The sequence below is a fragment of the Adiantum capillus-veneris genome, chromosome 15 (assembly GCF_014529385.1).
Source record: "Adiantum capillus-veneris isolate H3 chromosome 15, ASM1452938v2, whole genome shotgun sequence".
Classification (NCBI taxonomy): Eukaryota; Viridiplantae; Streptophyta; class Polypodiopsida; order Polypodiales; family Pteridaceae; genus Adiantum; species Adiantum capillus-veneris.
In genome coordinates this window covers 98,479,234-98,505,176 of record NC_140945.1, presented here as the reverse complement: position 1 = coordinate 98,505,176, position 25,943 = coordinate 98,479,234, and the positions used below count along the sequence as shown (strand labels likewise).

The 25,943-nt window shown below is 39.6% G+C and overlaps 2 pseudogenes; both read right to left on the bottom strand.

Moving 5' to 3' along the window:
* Window positions 1–19,471: 19,471 nt before the first annotated feature.
* On the bottom strand, window positions 19,472–20,183 carry LOC147441139 (uncharacterized; annotated as a pseudogene).
* A 1,020-nt stretch (window positions 20,184–21,203) lies between these two features.
* LOC147441138 (uncharacterized) lies at window positions 21,204–22,850 on the bottom strand (annotated as a pseudogene).
* Window positions 22,851–25,943: the final 3,093 nt, after the last annotated feature.

Below are 25,943 nucleotides of genomic sequence, written 5' to 3'. Positions count from 1 at the left end.
TGTGGCCACCTTGTGGCCTTGGGGCCATAAGATGCCAATGTAGAGCATAGAGAGGTTCTTACTAGCATGCAGGGGAGCCTATGGCCTTCAGGCCACAGATTGCCATATGGTGTTGGTGTAGAGGATCTAAAGGGGTATTTAGGCCATTCAAGGGATACTTCTTTGAGGGTCCTCTAATGTCATAAGGGAACATGTGATCACACTACCATAGAGTGGCCTAGGTACACTTGTAGAACCATTTTGTTGGCACCCTTTGGACCTAGGACCACATGGTTTAACATAGAGGCGACTCTATGGCCCTAGGTCCATATGGATGTAATAATATCCATCTTGTCTAAATATATGTCATTCTTTTTACAGAAAATGTCTCAGAAGAGAAAGTCAAAGTTAGTTGATGCAACAGGCTCAACACCAAGTTCTTGGTATCTAGATTCTCACTTACCAAATGGTGGAAGTGATGAGAAAGTCCACTTGTTCTTTTAAGATAAAGAGCAATTTCCCTTCAAGGACTGTGGTATTCAGTGCTGGAAATTGCAACCCTTCCCACCCTTCCTTAGGGGTCTAGCCCTGCACATGCATGGCACTTTTGTGATAGGCCTTCCCGGTGAAGAGCATGTTGTTTAGAGGCCCCTTCCCAATAGACGGGTCCTTTGAAAATAAGCCTTCACAGATAAATTCTATAAAATAGCCCAAAAAAAATCAAAGTAGAAGGTTGCTTAGTTAAAACATGAGCCTAAGTTCTAAGGTGTAACTTGGATGTGTTGCATTTAAGATTGACTCGTTTTAGTTTGAGCTTTATGGTGGTAGGAAGTTTCTCCGATAGATTATAATTTGTTGTCATCTGTCATTTTGTCTTCCTATCCATTGGACATGTTGGGGTGGGGTGGCAAGGACCTCGATGTGGTGGCATCCGTTGCTCAAGATCTGTGCCCAAACATATTGTTTGTAAGATCCTAGTCTTTATGGTGTTTATGCTCCTTGTGGCATGTGATGAACATGGGGTTTTCATGGTCTGTAATGGTGGGTTGCGGGTCCATATAAAAGCCAAGACACTTGTAGTGTTTTTCTTCTTTAATATAAATAGCTCCTATTGAGCATTGCTTATATATTAGAAAAAAAAACAAAGCCTAAGCTCTAAGGTGGTAAAATATAAGTTCAAATTTATTAAAATTTGAATCCCACCACCTAAATCAAAGAAGAGATAACACTTTAAATATGTTATTTTTAATGAAGACCTTCAAAAAATCAAAATGCGACAAGATTTGAGAGTGACAGCTCACTAGTTATGCTTTTTATACGGATGTAGATGCTTTGCAATGCAAAGTCTGATGCAACCAAACTTGTGATGTGTGCAACGTGCATGATGATTCTAGAATCTAGCGGCCTCTAAGCTCCTCCTCTAATGTCCTAGCCTCTAGCGCATGTGTGACTACAATTGAGTTTGGGCATAAATCTTTTAAAGGAAATGAGGAGATAGCATTGAGGCTCAAGGAAACGAGTCACGATCTCTCTCTCTCTCTCTCTCTCTCTCTCTCTCAACGAATTTCTGGCCTCTGCATGGCTTCACATGAGAGATGAACACTTTCTATGTACACTTCTTTGTCTCTTTGCGCCACCCACTGCCCTCTCACCTACTTGCAGCTATAGCATGCAAGTAGGAGAATGCCTGTTGAAGGGCCACTATATCCCAAGAGACTCTCGAACCACTTCTTGGGCCCTCTACCCTTGCACAAACTCCTGGATCATGTCGTCCATGCCTTTGTTTCAATAGGCATTGACCAAGACACATTCCTCTTTCTTCCTCTTAGAGGGCCTTACCTCGTTGATTTGCCTTCCTCCTCTTCCTTTTCTCAGAGGGCCTCACCTCATAAATGTCCCTCAAACTTGCACACTCTTGCATACTCTTCTTGTGGCACATGTTGTCTAAAGTGAGTGCTCTCAAGATGTGTGTGTGTGTGTGTGTGTGTGTGTGTGTGAGAGAGAGAGAGAGAGAGAGAGAGAGAGAGAGAGAGAGAGAGAGAGAGAGAGAGAGAGAGACGTGAAAACTAATGGTGATGCTTTTGGGGGGAAGAGGAGCAAGCAGAGCTAAAGTATAATATACCAATACTCTAAAAATTTACTAACCATCAAATTTAATTAAAGAATACCTAATGCTAGCTACTCTTAAGTATGCAACAACAAAAGATACACCAAAAGCAAGTGAATATTTCATAGGAGCAAGAAAATTAAGGGTATCGAGTGACGGGTTGGTGCATTTTTGCCTTGCATGATGACGGGCAAAGTGTATGATGGCCCTTCCTCTCCGAAGGCCAACTAAGGGAATTCCCCTTCCCTAGGAAGGACAAGGGCACCCTTCAATTTCCAGGCCTGGTGGTATTGTCAAGGAGATAAAGAAAGATTGTTCAGATCTTGAAATGTCTCCATGTCTTGGAGTAAAACTACTCAATGGTGACTCCTACTTGTTGGAGCCTGTGGCCTTTGCTCAAAAATTGGTGAAGGTTGATTATGAAGGAGTGACAATGACAAAAGCAGGGTGGGTGGAGCTTCAAGACGACACTCCAAGTGAGAACTTTATAGACCTATATATTGAGGGCTTTAAGAAAGTCAATCAATATTTAGGTAAATTGAGCAGCACAAAGAAGAATAAGAAGCGAAAGAATGAAGACACAGGTACAAAAAATCAATCTAAGACGCTCAAGGAGAGTCAGACTCCCTCACTTGGAGAAAATAGTGGAAATGTGGCCGAAGAAAATCAGTTATACCCTTACAGACTTAAGAAGCAGGAGATTCTACTGGACTTGAAACCCTAACAGTTGGAACCCCCTCAATGGCAGTGGTTGTGGACTCAGCATCCTTAGCTGTGTTGGACTCTACTATACAGCCCAAAGAAAAAGATCTTGATAAAGAAGTTGCCAAAACTTCTAAGAGTGGGCTAGATGGATACGTCGGAATTGACCACTATTTTAAATTTTGTGTACAATTACCCAATTGATCCCAGTTGAGCAATGCAACCTTGCACCAGAAGGCTATAGATGCAGACCATTGTCAGATGTATATGTGAAATATCTCTTGAAGCAATTTGCAGGGCACTCTAGGCCAGTCTCCAGTGCAGCAGACTTGATGCCGTATAACCCAATTACAAAAATGCCTTTACAAACAACTGAAGTGCATGGAGACAAGCTATCAACATACCACTACTGGATTCTGGCTGGTCAGCATTCCATCATAGCGGCTAGAGCTTTTTTGCGTAACAACAACACTAAGTATGCTTTGAGAAAAGAGTTCTACAAGTTTAGAATTGCAAGGATAGTGGTAGATGCTCTGAAAGAGGTTGCTGTTTGAATTTCCAGAATGGAGAACATGGAGAGAATAATAGCAATGAAACACCAGCCTTATGTGGAGTTCTTGAAGCATGGCCGTAGTCAATGGCTTGCATATTCTAAACCAACAAAACCCAAGGCAGGTGTTCCTATCGGTCATCCAAGTCGAGCAGGTTGGGATGTAAGTTCCACTTCCCTATGCTTGTTTTTGTTACAAATATGTCTTGAAATAAAGTTAATTTTCTTTTCTTTATTTTGAAGGCCTTTGTAAATGTGGCGAACATCGTGTTCAACCATAAATCATTTGCCAACAAAGAAGCACACATGGTCATGTACGATGATGAAATCTATGATCAGTGGATACACATCTTGGAGAAGCATCAGACATCAACTTCTCGTGGGCGACAACCAAGCATAACAACCTTTAGATGCCTAGCTGGTTTAGAAGATAATGATGTCAAGCTACTACAACAAGAGCTGGCAGATGAGAAGATTTGCTTAGTGAAGCAACCACGTCAACAAGCAGGCATGCTCGACCTCACTGTGTTAGGCACACATTGCCATAACAAATAACCAATGCAGTAAACATACAATTCATATCAAACAGGAAGCAAGAAACTGCATACTTCAAACACCATACTGCAAAGGAAACAGGTACATAACATCATAGATAGAGGGAAAATAGTGTGCCATTCATCATCATTATTCAGTAATACAGCAGAAAACACAGAACTAATGCAGTAGAGTGCCAACTGCATCAACAGGCATAGACATAACTGCTTCTCGTCGTGAGAATTCACGAGACACACAACTAACTTCCCCAAAATATAAAATACCCATGTTCACTTATCCCTAAGGTTCAAAGATAAAGGTTTTAGTTACAGTTCAAAAAGTAATAGCCCGACTGCCCTGAAAGCCCTGATAAATCAGGCACTAACACCTGGCACACCTGGTGGGCAATGTTTCTCAAACATTGTGAGAACCCACAATATCCCTTGATCAAAAAATTCATCCACCAGCTAATCCTTGAATTCAGTTTGTTGTGAAACTGCTGCTGTAGTTGGAGTTTCCTTGTCAAATTCTTCAACCTCTGCATCCACCTGAACTGTAACTGCCTCCTTAGTACTTTCAGTCTCCTGACAGAGTTTCTCATCCACAATCATTTGCACTGGATCATCTAAGTTGTGAATTCCTCCTGCAGCTTCTGTGTCCTCCTCTGCAACATCTTTAGCTTGTCCTGCAACTGCACTTGTCCCTGCTGCTTCAGTCATATGCTCCTGAACTCCTACTAGCACATCAGTTCCTGCAAACACTTCAGGATTTTTTTTTTTTTTTTTAACAAACACCTGCTCAGATTGTTGGCCTTCTTGTTGTTGCAGCTACATCTTCAGGTCCTCAAACTGCTCTTTTAGGTCAGTATACTGCTGCTTCAGTTCAGTATTCTGCTTCTCCATAAACAAGTTTTCCTCCTTCATCTCCTCCTCTGCAAACATCTGATATGGTTTACTCACCACATCATACACCATTACTTTCATTTTCTCCCAAACTCTCTTCATGTACTCCATCACTTCAGTCTTCATTTTCTCCACAACTGTTGAATTGAGATACCTTCTACAAAGTAGAAAACTCTTCTCTTCTTCAAGTGATTTCAGATCTTTAGGCCCATTTTCATATTCAAATACATATCCAAATTCAGTAGTAGCAGGTTTAGGTTTAGGTTCAGGGTCAGGTTCAGGTTCAGGGTCAGTTTTCCCTTCAAGAAGAATGAAGAAAGATTCAAGGTAGGATGTAAACTTTGCAACCATTAGACACTGTCTCTTGAACACATCCAATATCTCTGCATGTAGATGCAACACTTGAAGACCTGATTTAGACTCCACATGCCAAATCAATTGATTTCCCTGAAAATGTTGATTCAAGAAAAACCAAAATTGATATGCTTCTTCATCAAACTGATTTGATTCAAGGCTTAAAAATAACAGATTGAACTCTCCTTTACACATAAAAAACACCACCAAGATGGCTTCCTCACATCCCTTATCAAAAACATAAAGAAATCCACTTTGTAGCTGCAAAACTGTCCAATCAGTGATATCTCCCTGAAACTCAAAACTTTTGACTTCTGCTCCTTGAAAAACTTCCCTTATTTTATCAAGCATGAAGATATAAAACCAATGAGATATAAGAATATCAACATCATCTCCTTCATCAACAACATCACATAGAAATGTAGAACCGTCTTCAGGAAAACCCACTTCACCATCATTAGGAAATTGCAAAATACTTGCATAATCATCAATCAAAACCATCTCCTCAGCATCAACAAAACCATTGACATCAAAATTTGGTATAAATCATCAAGAAAGTGAACTTCCTTGAAAACAGATGAACTTCCAATATCCTTGACTGAATTTGTAAAAGAACCAACATCATACAGATCATTGATAACAGCATCATCATTCAAAAAACCTTTTGTAACATCAAGATTTGAAGAAAACTCCACATTCTTGATTTGAGTAAGTTGAAGCTTCAAGTCCTCAATTTGATTATCCTTGTTCAAAACAACTTGCTTAAGAGCATCATGAACTTCATAACAGTAAGAAATATGCAAATCAACTTCAGTTTGAACCTGAGAAATCTCCACCATCAATGATGTCTTCTCTTCTTGAAGTTGATTGATTTTGGAAAGCGCTTCATTTGCCGCAACCATACTTGAATGCCTCTCATTCTCTAGCTCGAATGAGAGATTATTGATCATCTTCACTTGAGAAAGAAAAAGACTTTGAAATTCAGCAAGTTCAGGTACATAACTTCTTTGCAAATCAAGAATCTGCTGATCAGGGACCTGAATTCTGAAACTTTGCAAATCAAGAACCTTTGGTATCAAAACTGGTAATTCAAGGATCTGAAATTGAAGATCCTTGTCTTCACAACCTGAATAATTCATATCCGCTTTCGGAAATTGGCTTTCAGTCTTCAAAACTCCAAAAAACTCTTCTCCATCAAAACAAACACCTTTCAAATTGTCAGCTGTTGAATACTCCTCATCAAGATTCATCAAAAATTGATTCATCACATCATCCTCATCAGTAGCACACATTATGACTTTATGTATCTTCAGATCTTCCACTGCATTACACTGAAATTTGATGTCTCCCTGAATTTCAACATCTTCAAGATTGATGTCAAATGTTGGTATATGGGTTTGTATAGGATATTGGTGTCTTCTTTCGCTCACTCCCAATTGTATTCCCTTCTTCTCAATCAGTAATTCTTCTTTTGGGCAACTGTCCTTCTCTTCCTGCAAAGAGGTGAGTTTCTTCGATGTGAGGTTTGGGGATAGCTGGCAATCCTCTTGGCTCCTTTGGCTCATGAGTTGCTCCTGGCTTCCTCCTTCTTCCTTCATCATCTTTTGGACTATATCTCCCTTGCATTGAACAAACTCTCCTTCTTGAATCAACTTCTTCTCTTCAATAATCTGAGTATCTACAACTTTGATCCCATATTCAAGAACATCAAAATCAGGTTGAAAAACTTAAGGTGCTGAAAATTCAAATTCAGGCTTTGAAACTTCAGTTTTTGAAACTGCAGGTGCCTGAAAAACTGTTGGTACTTCAACATTGTGCAAACCCTTGAGTCTATCTGGAGTGTGGTTTTGGGATACTAAGTGCTCGTTTTGGCTTCTTTGGCTCTCAGGATGCTCCTTTTCTTCTGCCCTTTCCAACATCACCTTCTTGACTTCTTCAGGTTGGCTTTGTGCTTGAGCTTCTTTCATTGATTTGAGACTGGCAACAAGTGCATTTGGAGAAGTTAAACATGATTGTACCTGATTGTTCCCAACCAAGGGGAACATTGGTGTTTTAACTCCCCAGTCATCATCACTTTCGTCTTCCTCCTGAAACTGATCTTCATACTTCTCTGTCAAGCCTTCAATTGCTTCTTGTAACACCTGTATCCTACGCATACTAGAGCATGATTTTCTTCTTTTTCCTTCACGACCTTCATGCCAGTCTTCTGCCTTGTCAAGAAGATTAGAAAAATCATCCAAATCCTCTTGTGCATCACATAGTTCCTCATGATATGATGCATCTCGAAAAGATCTGACAATTCGATACAACTTCTTGCACAGTTTATGCATACAGTATTTGACACATACATCTTCCTTTTGACATGGCTTGCACACGTAAGGACATTGCTTTGCACAGTGCCCATCTTTTTGACAAATAGCACACTTTTTCTTTTTCTTTGCCATTAATCACCCATCAAAAGAATAGAGAGCATTTGTACCTCTTTAAACCCTGAAACTGCTTAAACTGCATTGCAAACTGAAATACCTGAAACTGTAGTCTGTAAACTGAAAGACTGAAAGTGCATTCTGCAAACCGAAAAATTGAAACTGCATTCTGCAACAAACTGCACAGAAACTGTACAGAGACTTCAAAATTGTTTGGGCTAACAATACATTGACCAATGGTCCCAAAAGTGGGTCTGATGTGGGATGAGTTGTTTGTTGGCCTTCTTGGTTTGCAGGTAGGGTTTCCTGCAGCCTGTTTTCAGGTTCATGCAGTTCAGTCCCCTCCCCAACAATTTCTGCCTCTGCAGCAAGTTCCCCTACTGGTTCTTCTTGGTCATCATTACCCGACTCTTCTCCTTGTCTTCCTCTTGTAGAGAACTCCCTTCTTAATATAAGCCTTGTTCCATATGAATGTTGTGGTACATAGGACCCTTGCCCTGATCTACTCATGCATTGCTGCTTCTCCCTTGTCTAGAATACTGTACTAGCATTCTTTGATTATGCACATTGTAGTTTGAAGGTAAATTACAGGCTCCAAAGGGTAACAGTTTTGTAACTACCTTTTCGAGAATGAGAAATCTGACTTCGCTGGGCAGTTGTGGGTAGAATTCTTTCAAGAATTGTGATGTATACTCCTCAGACTCTTCCCCCGGTGTTTTCCAGTTCGCAAAATCCCGCAGATGGTCCCTATCAGGAAACAGGTCGCCGTTGTGATTCATTCCTTAGCACCCATATGGTTTTAGGTGAAATTCGAACCAATTGCAGGATCGCCAAATGTTAGGCACACATTGCCATAACAAATAACCAATGCAGTAAACATACAATTCATATCAAACAGGAAGCAGGAAACTGCATACTTCAAACACTATACTGCAAAGGAAACAGGTACATAACATCATAGATAGAGGGAAAATAGTGTGCCATTCATCATCATTATTCAGTAATACAGCAGAAAACACAAAACTAATGCAGTAGAGAGCCAACTGCAATCAACAGGCATAGACATAACTGCTTCTCGTCCTGAGAATTCACGAGACACACAACTAACTTCCCCAAAATATAAAATACCCATGTTCACTTATCCCTAAGGTTCAAAGATAAAGGTTTTAGTTACAGTTCAAAAAGTAATAGCCTGACTGCCCTGAAAGCCCTGATAAATCAGGCACTAACACACTGCACGTGCAACGGTCTTAAAGAAGACCAAGGTTTTTGAGCCTCAAATGTTGATGGCATTTAAAGAGATCGATCCATCAGCAATAGCAGTTACTTCATGGGATAAATGTAAGTCTCATTATAACATTACAGATGAGATTTAAAAATCTCTTCTCACGAGTTGTACGCAATGGCTAAATCTCCTACTACAAAAAGGAAAGGAGAAAGAGCCAATTCCTGAGATCACTAGGGGATATGTGCAGTGGATCATTGCACAAAAGAATGGCACTTCTAGTTTGCAATTCATTTTACCATGGACAATCAAGTATGTTGGCATTGAGTTTCTCTACAGTGAGAATAGATCTAAAATTCGTGTTGGTGTTTGCATCATAGACACAACACACAAAAGTCTTACATCTAGTGGTTGGAGTGCTGCCCAATTTGGTAAAGTAATTGATGGAGTATGTGGGGTAGCACATCAACCATCAGAGTTTTTAATTTCCGGCTTAGTCAAGTATCAGCATGCTGCTTCCCTAGAGAAGGCAATTTTTGAAAAAGCTAAATGGTATGAAATACACGTTCTACCTTTGAGCTCCTTAATGGGATCAGAGACCATCCAAACATGTGCTCTTCGCGAAGTAGTTTTTGGGGTTTGGGCATTTTTCAGTCAAGGAGAGCAGTACACCAACTACTCTACTGTTGAAGAGTCATTGTTGGAGCCAATGCATACTCTCTGCATCAATGACGACGAGTATGATGCTGTGACCACGGCCAAATCCTTTTTTGTACGTCGTGCAATCAAATGCATCTGTCTCAAAGAAGATGATCAAGTGATAGACATATTCTCATTAGGCTATGGGACTAAAGAGGCACTACAACAACAGAGAAAGGTGATATCAGTTGCATGTAGTAGTGATCAAATGACGCAATTGGAATCTCTTTGCCATTCCATAGTGGAAGAAGACCTTGATCTTAGAAGGTGGGAAGGTGTGGATAACACAGAGAAAGTCAATGCCAAGGATTCAGAGGAAGAAGAAATTGAAGAACCATTGGATGCAAGTGTTGAGGCCATTCTAGAAAGTCTACAGGAAACAGGTTAAGCTAGCCACCCATGATATTACATTACTGATATTTAGATTATTATTGTTGTCATTTTATTTTATTTGTCCCATCTCAAATCTGCCCATGATGTTAAAAACATTGATGTTTGGCTCGTTATTGTTCTCAATTTATTTTCTTTGGAAAAATGTGAACTTGTGAGTTTGAGTTTTTTTACAATAAATGAATTAGACTTAAGTGTATGATATTATATGGACATGTTTTGGTAAATAGAATTCTACATTTATATATGGTCATAAGATATATATTATGTAATACTTTAAAGTTAATTGATCATATGAGGTTTGGGAAGAATACACTATGACTTGAGGATCATAGAGTTCTTTGTAGACTTGAGGATCATAGAGTTCTTTGTAGACATGACACCCTATGGCCCTAGGGCCATAGAATCCCCCAAAAGAAAATGGGATACCCAACAACCTTACAAATGTAGGGTGATTACACCGAGTCTCTAAAAGGGCACATAAGCATCTGGGTTACTCTATAGCCTTAGGCCCATAGGGTGTCAACATAGAATCCCCCAAAAGCATTTTGCTACCCAACAATCTTACGGATATAGGGTGATTACATAGAGTCTTTAAAAGGTCACATAAGCATTTGGGCTAGTCTACAGCCTTAAGGCCATAGGGTGTCAACACAGCTATCCTACAATCTTATGTATATAGAGAGATTACATAAAGTCTCTAAACGGGCACATGAGTATTTGGGCTATTCTAGAAGGAAACATAAGTTATCCAAGAGCATTTGGGATACCCTAAGGCCTTAGGGCCATAGGGTGGCGACATAGAATCTCCATAGGGGCACTTAAATCACCCCATGGATGCAAATCACCTAGCTCTTATGGACACATCTTATAAAACATCACATGATACCCTATGGCCTTTAGACCATAGGTTGGTTATTCTAGGTCACCTAAAGACTCTTTAAGTGTTTCAAGAACATTTTTCAATGGCCTTATATCTTGTGTCCATATACATTAGGGACATATATTTCTTATCTTGTGATTAAGGTTTAATATTCTATTGAGAATGAAATAAGCTAGAAAACACTAAAAAGTATTTAGTCCTCAAAATTCCAAAATGAGAGTTTGAACAATTGATGTATGATCATTTTTTGTTGGGTGTAAGTTCTTCTATTGTGAATTGATGGTGTAAGCATTTGAAATAATTATCTTTGCATTGCAACTAACTAGATTAAACATATATTCAACATTTTTTGTAAATGCCAATTATTTGCTTAGATAGTAAACATCGAGTATAAATGGTTATTGAAGCATTTGTCCTTTGGATTATGTGAAGATCTAGTTCTTTGATTGTAACAAGATTTTATTCAAAGATATAAAGTGCGAGTATTTTGTTCCAAACTATGATTTTGTTTCTCTTCTAGATGATGCAGAGAATTGGAATTTATATCTTGAATTTTTTTCAATAGAGAGAAGCTAGGACTAGTAGAATTTTTTAGCTTGTCATGTAGCAATCGGAACATTGTATCAAGGTTTATTGCAAAGAAATGATTTTATAATGTATAACCATTGTTTAAGTTTGTAAATTGGAAGTAGAAGGCAATGCAAGTCCCAAAACATGTGCAATGCTATAAGGAGAATCCAACACAAATACTTTTGCCCCTCAGGAATGTAGCAATCGGAACATTGTATCAAGGTTTATTGCAAAGAAATGATTGTATAATGTATAACCATTGTTTACGTTTGTAAATTAGAAGTAGAAGGCAATGCAAGTTCCAAAACATGTGCAATGCCATAAGGAGAATCTAGCACAAATAATGATCCAGCAACAAATGTATGATGTATGATAATGATTCAATTTTGTATATCGTGTTGCATATTTATCGCATTTTTTAGCTTACACATTTTTCTAGCATAGAGGACACCCTATGGCCCTAGGACCATAGGATGCCATCATATCCTATGTACAATTTCTCTTTTACCATAGAGGACATCTTATGGATCTAGGGTCATAAGACGCCAACATAGTGCATAAATGTCTTCTTATAAGTATACACGTAAACACAGTGCATAGAGGGACTTTTACTAGCATAAAGACCGACCTATGGCCTTGGGACCTAGGGTGCCAACATAGAGCATAGAGGGCTTTTTATAGCACCTTGTTGCCCTTGGGACGCCATAGTGCCATAAAGTGGTTTTTGTATATATAGTAGAGAATTCTCACACACATGATACCTTGGTCACTATCTAGCCCTTGGACCATATGATAATAGCATAGAGGACACCCTATAGCCCTAGGGTTTCCTTCTATCCCTAGGGCCATACACTGCCAACATATAGTATACATGGTTTCTTCATAGAGCAAACCTTTTAGTCGTACACTATAGAGTGGAAACCTAGACCATATAATGTATGGTTTCTTCATAGAGCAAACCTTTTAGTCCTACACTATAGAGTGGAAACCTAGACCATATAATGTATCCTACTAGCATAGAAGGCACCCTATGACCCTAAGGCCAAAGAGAACCAATTTAGGGCATAAAGGGTCTCTTCCTAAGTTGAAGGTCACCTTGTGGCCCTAGGGAGCACCCTATGGCCCCAGGGCCATAGGGTGTCAACATAGTCAAATGGGGTGTAAACTTAAAGCATAGAGGGTTTCTTACTATCATGGAGGACACCCTGTGTCCTTGGTGCCATAGGGTGTAAAAATATAGCATGGAGGGTTTCTTGCTAGCATAGAGAGCACCCTATGGCCTTGGGGCCATATGATTCCAACAAAGAGCATAAACGGTTTTTTGATAGCATAGAGGATAGCTTATTTCCCTGGGGCCATATGATACAAAAATAAAAGAGTCTTAAGAAGGGAACCTAGGCCACTAAATCACCATGGGGCCATAAGGTGGTCTTTGTGGGGAATGCTCCTAAAGGGTTCCTTGGCTATCCTATGGCCTTTGGGCCATAGGCTACCAACATAGAGTTTAGATGGTTTCTTACTAACATAGAGCTCACCTTGTGGCCTACGGTCTTTAGATTCTAATATAGAGTTTCAATGGTTTTATACTAGGTGTAAGGGGCACCCTATGCCCTTGGGGCCATAGAGTGTCAATGTAGAGCGCAGAGGTTTCTTTTCTAGCATAGAGGGCACCATGTGGCCCAGGAGCCATTTGATGCACCCTATGGCCCGAGGGTTGTAGGTTGCCAATGTAGACAAGGTTTCTTAGTAGCATTATAAAGGGTACCTTGTGGCCCTCAAATGTCCATAGGGTGCCAACATAGAGCGTAGAGGGTTTTTCTTACTAGCATAGAGGACATCCTATGGCCTTGGGGCCATCCAAGGCCATAGGGTTTCAATATTGAGCATAGAGTATTTCTTACTAGCATAGAGGCTACCTTGTGGCCCTAGGTCCATAGGGTGCAAACATAGAGAATAGAGGATTTCTTACTATCATACAGGGTACCTTGTGGCCCTAGGTCCATAGGGTGAAAACATAGAGCATAGAGGATTTGTTACGTACTAGCACAGAGGGCACCCTTTGGCCCAAAGGCCATAGAGTGACAACATGTAGCATAAAGGGTTTCTTACTAGCATAAGAGGAAGACCTTGTGGCCCTCGGGTCATAGGGTGCCAACATAAAGCATATATGGTTTCTTACTAGTGCTCATAGAGGGCATCTTGTGGCCCTATGACAACCCATGGCCTTAGGGCCATAGGGTGACACATAAATAAAGTACCATATGGATTTGAAGCCATATATCTATTTATATGTTGAGACCTCCCAACAATCCTAACCCTATGGCCTTGAGGCCATAAACAAACATATTTTGGATTATCTTAAAGTCATAGAGATATCTACAAAGTGAACTGTATGGCAGGCCATAAGAAACTTAGTCAAGGAAATCATCCAATGCAAGAAGATCATGGAAATAGAAAATGAGACTTCTGCTCTAGAGCTTAAAGGCATAAATGTTTCTCCAAGTATACTTCTAGGCGCCACCATCATGGACAAAGAACTAATGTAGCTAGATAAAGATTAGGAATCTCTAGACAATAAGGAGCATAAAAATAAATTCATTGTAGATGTGTTGTCAGTTAGTAAATTTGCTATTTGTGATTAGTTTTTTCTAAGAGTGTGACAAAAAAGAGTTATCAAAATGTAGATACTTTGGAATCTAAAATTAGGTGTTCTTTAAACTTGCAGTCCTTCAACAAGATATTGCGGCTGACAAAGTTTTACTCGAGACTGTTGGTATAGAGGATGCTAATGCCATTGACCCTACTGAGAAAGATTCTATCAATCTCCATGTCAACCAAAGAGTTTCTGACGAAGATGACAAGAATCTACAAGTCTTTGAAGGTCAACTGCTACAACGACTGGAGATAAATTTAAAGAGTAATCCAATGGAAGAAGACAGTGAAAGTTCTAGAACATGTGCAAGGGAAGAAGAAGAATCCAATGAAAATATTCTAGTAGCCCAAGAGTTGGGAATTGGATTGCATGACACCACAATGGAAGTAGAAGGCAATGGAAGTTCCAGAACATGTGCAACGCTAGAAGGAGAATCCAACACAAATATTTTAGCACCCCAGGATTTGGAAATCGAAGTGCATGGTGAGTCAGACCTTCCATCCACCAACAAACCAATGCTGACTATAATAGTGAGCTTGTGTGGATTGTTCCGAGGAGATGCTGGCAAAATTCCAAGAAAATGAAGAGCTTAAAGTTTGGACATGAGCATATTGTTCTTCGTCCAGGATGCATTGAGCTTTTAAAGGCTCTATTTAGCAATTTCAATGTAGGGATATGGTCAGCTGCTAATGACATGCATGTTGTGGACATCATCAAGATTTTAGAAAAGGAAGCTAAAGAAAAATTTCCATTCTTTATGATCTGGGGGCAAAGCCAATGTCAACCATGCGTAGAATCAAGGATCACTCGCTTAGATAATCTAGGAGTAGAAGCACTTTTCAAACCGCTGGCTATTGCATCATCAAAATTTGGGCTTGATGCAAGAAGATTGCTTCTTTAGATGATGAACCATTAAAGGGATGTGTGAATCCTGCATTGAATTGTATTTTTCCACCATCATTTAATGTTGATGATGAGGAGGATAATATCCTCCTTGGGGAGCTGCTACCATATATCAAAGCTCTCAATCATGTTAATGACATTCGCACAGTTACATGGTCTCATTTATATGGAGAAGCACCCATTGTTCAAGGTCATGAGCTTTATAACCGTATACACAAGGTTGTTGCAGAGTGGGAGGGGAGAAATCTAATTTTTCTAGGAAAAACCTACTCCACGGGAAGACTACTAGAAGTTTCTTGTCCTCTTCACGATGAGAAAGTTACAACATCTAGCACTAGTGGAATGTCCACTCGAAGTCAAGACAAGAAACTTTCAACACGTGATCGAGAAAAAGTAAGGGTCTTAAAGAATATCAAATCATTATCAGCCTTGAAAGATACAGAAGCAATCATGCTTGCCCAAAAATTGGGATACAAGGAGCCTGTGATCAAAGTACATGAAGCCAGGAATTATATAAAGCATCTAAAAATTCAGTATGATCTCAAATAGCCCTATATCAAGAAATGATGGAGCAATGTTTTGTAACATTTTGTCATTTACAAAGATCTTGATGTACTCAGAGACTTTGTTAGAGTGCTTAGGGTTTCAAGATATATGAAGATGTAAATGATTAATAGTTTTTTAAATTGTCTTTCAATACTATAAGTAACTACTGAGTTTCATGTGCCAAATGCTCTTTTTTTAAAAAGCTTTTATAGTTGTTTGCTTTGAAATTTGAGTTCACTGTGCCATCAAGGACAATCTACATGCTCATAAGGTCAAATCTCACCCTATATGTCCTTGGGGGAATTTCACTTTATGGTCTCAACACCCTATGAATCTAAGGCCATAGGGTCATAGTTTGGCATGTGTTCTTGCATAGGACTTACTAAGTGTAACCACAAATTAGCACCCTATGTCCCTAAGGTCTTCAACACACTTAAGATCTCTATATTAACTTTTTTTTTTAAAAATCATTTCAGGGCTTCTAAGAAAAAATGTTTTGCTATTAAATTATCACAAAATAGAGGAGCTCCCTTTCATATTACATCAAACATCACATTCAAACCAAGAGCAATGGTTTCATTATCTACCAACATCTTTCAAACAGAACAAAAGAACGCTTATCTTGGATTTAGAGGGTGTGCTTCTTGCAACATTTGAGCTTCAATCAAGGCCAACTTGAACCAAGTACATGTGCATTATAGAAGATAACAATGAGGTGTATGCGGTGCGTCCAGATGCAGAGTATTTCTTAAGATTTTGCTTTGAGTTCTTTGAGGTTTGGATTTGGAGCTGCCATCGATTACAAAAAGCTCAACACATAATCAAGACCTATTTTCCTACACAAAGTCACAAATTCAAGATGATTATGGATAACCGGTGCTGCCAAAATTCAAATTTCATGATCGGTTACAAAAGAGCCTATCACAAAAATCTTTCGACCATATGGAAGCTATTTGATTATTTAGATGGGGGCAACACTATAATATTTGATGATAGTCCATATCGAGTGATGTGGAATATGCAAGGAACTTATATGATTTTTCCAAAGTTTTGGAACCAACCTACTCAATTGCTTCAAAGTTTTTTAAAAGATGAAATTGTTCCATGGTTATGTGGATGGTTGTATGCTAAAGACAAGAGAGACTATACCATAAGAAATTTTGTAATGTTCCATCCTGATCCTGAGACTCACTATGTAATGCAATGTTATATGTCTCAAAGGACTCAAAATCTCAAGAGAAGGAGGCCATTTTAAGTGTACTAGTTAAGTATTCTAAATAGCATCTACCAAGTATTTGGCAATGTGTACTTTTCAAAATTTAAACTTGATGGAATGTTGTGGGATATCTTGAAACATCTTTAAGATGTTTTTTTAATGAAGTGCATCCTAATGTCAGGAGACTTCTCTCATTCAAGTTCTTTGGTTTCATTGTTTGATGCTTCTACGGTATTGTTAACTTTTTCTTCTTATTAATTGTCTTTATTAAGTGATCCAAACAATCAAAATTTCTTGACATTTGGTAGTGTTACAAAACGGTGTTTTTTGAACACCCTCAATCTTGGAGATATCATACTCTTTCTAGTTAGTCTTTTATTGTATATGCTATGAAGACCATCATTTTTATGAAACTGTCAAGTTGGTGGTAATCTTTATGTTTATACTTTATACTATTTTGACATAATCAATGTATACAATGTGTATTATTCACATCAAATGGTGTTTTTAAACACCTCCTTTTTTTGAGACACCATCTCTAAAACCTTTGAGTGAAGTTTTAAAGCATGTACTTGATGTAAAAAATCTTCATCTTAAGATTGATTCTTTGGCACAAACTTATATTAGTAGTTTTTATATTGTAGTTTTATGTTAAGAAATAATTTCAAAGTTAAAATTATGATAGTTTATCTAAGTAAGTGTCTCATCTAACTTTGCATAGTTAAATAAAATACAAATGGAATTATAGGTGCAATAGATGACATCTTATGGTCTTAGGGCCATAGGATACTCTATAGTATTGTTTATATTTTTTAATTGTTTGTGAACATAGATCATAGAGGGTTTTTGTCACTACCATAGAGGATATCCTATGGCTTTGGGGCCACATGGTCTCAATATTGAGCGTAGAGGATTTCTTACTAGCATAGAGGGTACCTTGTGGCCCTAGGTCCATAGGGTGCAAACACAGAGTATAGAAGATTTCTTACTAGCACAGAGGGCACCCTATGGTCTAAGGCCATATGGTGACAACATATAGAATAAAGGGTTTCTAACTAGCATACGAGGCACACCTTGTGCACCTGGGGACATAGTGTGCCAACATAGAGCATAAAAGGGTTTCTTATTGGCATAAAAAACATCTTGTGGCCCTAAGACAACCTACATCCTTAGGGACATAGGGTGGCACATAAATAAAGTCCCATATGGCTTTGAAGGACTGGACCTCTTTGTACGTTGGGACCAGCTAACAATCCTAACCCTATGGCCTTGAGGTCATAAAGAGACATATTAAAGTCATAGACATGTCTGCAAAGAGCACCATATGGCCTTAAGGCCATAGGTGCAATAGATGACATCTCATGGTCTTATAGCCATAGGATACTATATAGTATTGTTTTGACTTTTTAAGTGTGAAATATTAGTTTGAATGTTGTTTAAATTATCATGTATTTAAAAATTGATAGCATGCTACAAAACCATGACCAAGTATTTTGTTATACATGGATTAAGGTCACCAAATGATGACAAGAGTGTTTAATAGTATTTGCCTTTACATATTATCTTTTTTAATTGCTATGATCAATCTATATGCTGCTTTAAAATCATATCAATTGGTTTTTTGACACCTCATTTTTTGAGAAGCTACATCTAGAAGCATTTGTTGAATTTTGAAAAGCACCTCTTTCCAAAACCTATATTGGAGGTTTATTCTTGAATTTTATAGTAGAGAAATTAAAATAGACTCATACAATCATGATAATTTATCTAAATTAAAGACAACTAGAGCTTAGAAATCATTAAATAACGTAATCCTAGCATACACATTTAGAATTTGGGAAACGGGATTTTTCCAAATTATCTAAAATGGTGTTACACTACATTCATTTCCCCAAAAGTTCAGCCCTAGACACAACACTATTCATTTGCCCAAAAGTTTGGTACATAAGCATGCATTGAAAGCTACAAATATCAACCCAGACAAATATGCAATAATTGCAATTTGTCGTCAACCTCCAAACCCATCCCCACTACTTCAGCCTTAGACACAACACTATTTATTTTCCCAAAAGTTTAGTATGTAAGCGGGCCTTAAAAGCTATAGGTATCGATCCAAAAATCAATGCAATAAGTGACCGGGTATTGAAAGCTACAAATATCAACCCACCACTACTTCAACCTTAGACCCAACACTGCTCATTTGCCCAAAAGTTTGGTATGTAAGAAGGCCTCCAAAGCTACAGATATCAATGCAAACATCAATTGAATAAACGACCAGGCATTAAAGCTCCAAATATTGATCCAAAAATTACTGCATTGTTAGTTGTCCACCAATTTGGTATGTAAGCAATCCTTGCATGTCCGAAGAAAAGGGAAGACAAAAACTGTCAACATCTAGCAAGACTGCCTAGCAATGACCATTTAAGACAGCACTACATCACTAAAACTCCCAGTCAAAGTAGTATTAATACAAACACGCATTATGAAGAGCCACTTACAATCTTGGCTCGGCAGCGTAAACCACCGCATGTACTGCTTTGTTATCCAATAGCAATATTTTTGAAGGGCAAAGAGCGGTAGCAGCCTCGCTTCTCATGTTATGAGAACCATTCGTTGCTGGGATGTAAGGACCCCATCAAGTATTGAGATGTCCCCACATTGAATCGTAAACCTCCTCTCCTCTGTACCAAGATATCCATGTACACATCTAACCACTTGCCCCCTCGAAATGACATCATTGAAGAGAGTAACATGTCGGTTTAGAAGAGGAGACTCTGAACCAGCTGGGGCTTGCTCAAGTGTCAAGGGTAAGAGAGCATGGCATGTATGGCATTAGTGGCTTTCTCTTGGATCAAGCAAAAGACTTTTGCTACAACAATGGAAGAAGAACACTTTACGTCTCTTTTCGAAGCGTACTCGGCTCCTCCCTTGCTGATGTTTGCGTCTTAAAACGCCAGTAGTCCTGGCCTTTGGAGGGACAACTGAGACCAGCCCAGCTTCAGCTCCACATCCATCGGCTTCTCATGCCACACCATGACCAAGTCGAGTTTGTGTTACATGTGCTTGGATCTGTCTAATTGAGCCTGTTTGCTTGCAAGTCGATGCGCTTTGGGACAATCAGACTGGAGAGGCAATCCCTTGAGTTGCACAACTGATTAAAGAGGATCAGTTTTAGGTCACTATCACACTGTCTCAACTGTTCTTCAAAGCTTTGTAAAAGTCCTTTCAAGTCTGAGTTGCATCCAAGAATCTGGTTATTATCAATAATGGCTACACTTTCCTCGGCCATGGTGGGTAGCTGGCTTGACATATCTTGGTCCCCCATCATTGCATCTTGCTCCCTTACTTGAGCATTGGCTTCCCGAACCACATGGTTGAAGGCATGTATGCTATCAAGAACTGGAAAAATACATAGAAGTTGAGGAAAGTGCTTTTGAACTATTAGTCGGATTCCGTACTGATGCTTGCATTCTGAACCCCAGTCATGACAATCACAATAGCTGGATTGGACGCTCACATGATACCATTGGGAAGGAGATGACATGCTAAGAATTTTGAATAGCAAAGTGCTTTCCTCTATCACTTGAAGGGTGGTAGGATCAGCCTCAAACCTTTTCAAAATCACCTCACCACCTGCTAATTTGGATGTGTGCTGCTTGCTTGACCCAACTCGATTAAAACGCCCGGAATCAGCTGCCACAAGTTTAAACACAAGAAGTTAGGAGTTGACATATACAATAGAATATGATACTAGTTACAAACTCCAAAACCAATTGACTCTTACCAATCTCTTGCTTTTGCTTAAAGAACTCAAGCAAGGTTCCTCCGATGTAGGTTCCATGCAATGAATCACCCACAAGTGCATGCAAAAGGACAAGTACCAATCTATTTATCTTTGCATCAAGCAAAGTATACTTGATATATTGCCATAATCGTTCAACCAGGTTGGTCGTGTCCACATTCCCATGTACAAATAGACGCCCAAACTTTGGCCACCTTGTTCGCCACATGCATGTGCTGCCACACCAACCGTTTGTCACGTAACGCTGGATATTTTCATGCATTGAATATGTATCCAGCAACTGTCTATATCCTAGATTAAAAATATCCTCGGTTGGTGCTTGCATTAGATTTGATAAGTGATTATAGACATCAGCTCGCTTGTCCTTAGGGACCTATGAAATGATTTCAACAAGTTGGTTATTAATATTGATAACAGCCCTTGACACACCAAAGGAACGGAAAGCTATGCAACAACTACAACAACTGCATACCTGCGGCAATAAGTTCTCCACCCATGCCTTCTTGACATGGAACCAGCATAGTAACACATGGCATGCAACTTGTTTTGGGTTGCCGGCTTCATCTTCTCTCCAGCAATGAGGATCCACATTGACCACCTTAAGAATTGCTTCCAGCTCTTGCTGATTCTTGTCAATGACAATAGCTGCAGGACGAATTTTACCTAGCCTTGCAAAGACTAGCTTGAAGGTCAACTCCAAAGCCAGCTTTTCGTGATTAGTGCCCACATCACTCGTGCATAACATCAGCCATATTGGCATCCCTACTCCAATTTGGTTGGGCAAGACTGCAGCATAAAGCGGTAACCCAAAGACAATTTTTTTGAATGTGCTATCCACTGCCAAGAGTTATGACGAGAGAAACGAATAGCAATTTCAAGCATATCCTCATCTTGAATGACAAGAATAAACGGTCTCTTGCATTCATCATCTGCCCTCGGGTTGTATCGTTGGACAAATACGGCCTACAAGCAAGCGCATGTCCATGAACAAAAAAACATGAAAAATGTGACCAGAAGTTGAGCTCTCAATGGTACCTTCTTCAAATCTTGCAAGTGAAGAGATTCCGTAAGCATTGCAGTCCAATCATGCTCTGCATATTCTCCTACAATAAGGCCAAGAGATACAACATAATATAGACATGCAATAAATTACTTGTAAAACGATACGATTCAACCCTTGAGATGCTTTGGGAGAGAGTGAAATACCTTGTGTGCGCATCCGGTGTAGCAACATTCGCACTTATTTTGGTATCATGAAGAACTGATAGATCACACGATCAAGTGTAGATGCATGATCCATGTGAAGGTGTTCCTTTGACTTTGATATTTTTGCAACATGCCAGCAAGTGCCTATATCAAACATGTCCTTTGTGCAACATGCAATTACAGATGGATGCACTGGCAGGTGATAAAGGTCTGCACGAGAGCCAGGTACATGTTCCTCATGAGTACCTTGGACTTTGATAATCACCTTATCAAATTCTTCAAAGTGTTGGACCATCACCTTGAATCCACATCCCCGCCTTTTGGATTTTCGATCTCGTCGCTTGTGTGCACCTTTTCGTTGAATGCTACCCCATCGATGACACATATATTCTTGCACCCACTTGCTGAATCCATGCTTCTTTGTTGATCTGACCAAGACAAGCCTTGTCTGATGCTTTATCATGATGTTTGCCAATCGTGGCTCCACTTGGGATAGTGTTGTCTCAATCGATGTGCTCGAAGTAGTAGTAGACCAGCTACAAGCAGGCCAAGAGGAGACATCATGGGAAATAGCTTTCTCTTCCAACAAACAACCACACCAATTACCAAATCTCTTATGTAGTCATGAGATATCCTATGTTTTCTCATGTCAATGCACCATTCGGTCTTGATTGCGCTAATAGTGGCAACCACTCCCAAGTGTTTTTCATGCCTTGAGGGACAATGCGCTGCACGTACAATGCGCGCCCAATCTTCTATGTATGCGATTTTTAGGCCTGATGATTTCAGCTGCAATTAGAGTTGTTATGAGGTGGCAATTGGGCAAAGGGAGAGATCATCTCTCATTCTATTCCACCTCTTTAGATTGATCATCCCTCTCACATCATGTGCTTTTAGAATTGAGAGCGACATTGTGACTGTCCCAGCCAAATTATTCACCCATTAAGGAGTACATCTTCTCATCAAATGAGAAGAATGTGTTTGATAAGTATTGAAATGCATCTAAGGAATCCCCCAGGTCCTCAACATCAGGCAATGAATCCATACAAACATCCATCTCATCCCAAAGAGAATGGTGTTTCAAAAAGCCATATTGATCCAGATCATCATCGCTTGATTCGCCCTCCGTAGTGGTCGCAAACCAAGGTAATCTTTAAACAAAAGATTGGCTGCATTGTTGGCTTCATGCACCTGGAGGAGCATAACAATGCAAGCCTGACAATTTTAACCCCTTGCAGGCAACCGAACTAACCCAACTTGCTAATATTAAACATGCACAAATTAGTGAGACTTTGGTAGACAAAGAGACATGCAAAATAGCGGAGACATTAGATGCTTATTGCAATGCACACACAAGGGAGAGACATTTGTAGAGAAAAAGATCAAAATAGAACCTGGTTGACATGCCCATTGGACTCCATTGCATGTAGCCTGTCAAAGGCACTTTTTTCTGTTCTTTCTCAAACCCTAAACAAGCACCATATGGTGCCCCTCCCAAGCCCTAAAACTTAATGGATATTTTTGAGGAGCATCCGTAGCCTTACTGGACAGCCCTCTCTTTGACAGGCATAGCTTGCATCCAGCCGCATATTCTGCAACAAGCAAGGAGGGTGGTCCTGCACAAGAAGTAGGAGTGCACAGGATGCCTGATCTGCAACAAGTAAGGGTCGCCCTGCACCAGAAGCAGGCACGCATAGCGTTCCCTTAGCGTTCGCAATTTCAAAAATACGCCTCGCGCCAAACGCAAATCCAATTTTTTTGTCTAGCTCAGCCCCGCCATGCCACTAGCCCCGCCACATTAGCAGGCCTGTCCGCGTTTACAAATTTTGTCCGTGTTTACTTTTTACGCTGACGTGGAGCGCCGAGATCCCCTCTCCCTTCGCGCCCGGCTTCCCTGCCCTCAATCCCACCTCTCGCCCTTCACTTGAGACCCCGTGTAAGTTAGTCCGGGGGGGGACTCGCCTACCCGGTTGGTGGGTCTGAAACTCTGAAGCTCCTTTTGCTCCAATCACTAAGCACCAATGTTCTACCAAGCCCCTTCCACTTGTTGTGCCGCCGTTCCGTGTGAACTCAACATAATCTTTTAAGGTGTAGAGGTATGCATATCATGCTTGTGTTCTTTTAAAGAAAATAACACGGTGAAGTGTCACGATATCCTACACAAGAAGATGAAAAAGAGTGTGTGTGACACACCACTCAATGCTCCTCTGTATAGAAATAGGATAGGATAGGAAAAGAGATGTCGACTGAAACAAATGCCTATGTGTACAACACACGATGCTTAGTTAATGCCTCTCTTAGAAGATAAAGGAAGAAATGCAACTACATAGTAGCTAGAAACACATGTAGATGTTACTACTTTGAACGACTTTAATTAAAACAATTAAAACATAGAAATTATTGTTAACAAGTTTTGTTTGTGTGTCTATATGCTTCTAATGAGTATGTGATGTATACACAGTTTATTTTTGCATAGAAAAACTGACATTGTATGTGCCTGATCTTGTGGTGTATACATATCAAAACGCGTTATAGAAGAGTCAAGGCGCCTACAAAAAGCACTTGCTTACATTGCACATTGAGGTAGCTACCTTGAAACTACTTCTTGTAAGCGGCATTGTTGGCACACATGACATCATTATCGGTAGGGACTGTCTCAAGAGAAGCGAACAAATCATGATGACACGTAATGTGCTTGGTTGCACTAGTGGCCATGTACCACACATGATCCACAGATTTTGCAATACATGCATCATGAAAATATAGGTCATAATGACATTGCACATTAAAAGCCCATTCCGTATTTGTCAAATTTGCATTGGAAGAATGATGTGCAATGACTCCATTTGCTTCTATCTTTTGAATCTCTTTAGCATTAACCTTAGGGAATTTCTTGATGAGATGATCATTTGACTTACATTAATTACATTTCTGCTTCTTTTTGCCTTATTGCTTGACTTAGCATACGTATTGCTATTTGAAGAAGCAGTAGTTGTTGAGCATGCTTGCTATAATCAGCCATAAGGCGTCTGAGCCATACACACTCAACCGTAACTGTGAAGACTGCGATGTACTCAGCCTCACAACTCAAAGTGGCCATAGTACGTTGCTTCTTGCTCAACCATGATATACATGAACTACCAAGCATGAAAAAAAAACCACTTGCGGACACTTGCCTGTCAAAACAACCAGCCCAATCTGAGTCTAAAAAAGCTTGTAAGTTTGGCGGAAATGATTCCCCCTTGGGATGAAAAAACCAAGATGTAAAGTGCCACTCAAGTAGTGGAAAATCCTCTTGACAACCTACCAATGCTTAGACCCTGGGCTATGCATAAATCTGCTCACCTGTGAGACTGCAAACTGAATATCCAGCCTTGTATTGCATACATAAATGAGGCATCCAATAGCAGTTTGGTAAAGAGTGACATATGCAAGATCAGAAACATCATGAAGACTCAATTTTAAACTTGTTTCCATGGGAGTGGCAATAGGTTTGCAATCCTCAAGTCCAAACTTACATAGCAATGTTTCTATGTAACTTTTCTAACACGAGGCAATACCACCATTACACTACTTAAATTGTATACCCAAGTAATGATGCAGAAACCCAAATATTTCATCTTGAAAGTAGCATTCAAATCAGCCTTAAATTCAGCAATATGTTTCTCATTTGGTCCAGTGATCAGCTTACATAAAGAACCACAATGAGAAGTACATCACCCTCACGCTTTACATACAATGTGCTTTCTGTTGGATTGTTACAAAAGCCTCATTTGACCAAATGAGTGTCAGCCTTCTCATACCAAGCACGAGGAGATTTCTTCAACCCATACAAAGCTTTGTTACATTTGCACACCTTATCCTCTTGTCCTCTCTTGACAAAACCATGAGGCTGCGTTACATAAAGTTCCTAAAAACATGTCACCATTCAAGAAAGTAGGAACAATGTCAGATTGATGTACATCCCAACCAAAATGAGCTGCCAATGCACATAGAAAACATACAGTAGTGATACGACAAGTGGGAGAAAAAGTTTCTTCATAATCTATACCTTTTTGCTGTGCATAACCCTTTGCATTTAGTTGAGCCTTATAGCGATCAATCTCACCATACGGCTTGCGTTTCAACTTGTAAACCCACTTCGTACCAATGGCCTTTTTTCTAGGAGGAAAATCACATAAAGTCCATTCAATTTTTTGAATTTTGTGTTGCATCAAAAGACAGAGGTTCCTCAACATCATGTAAGCTAGACACAACCAAAGCATAACAATCTTATGCATATGATGCATAGCGAGA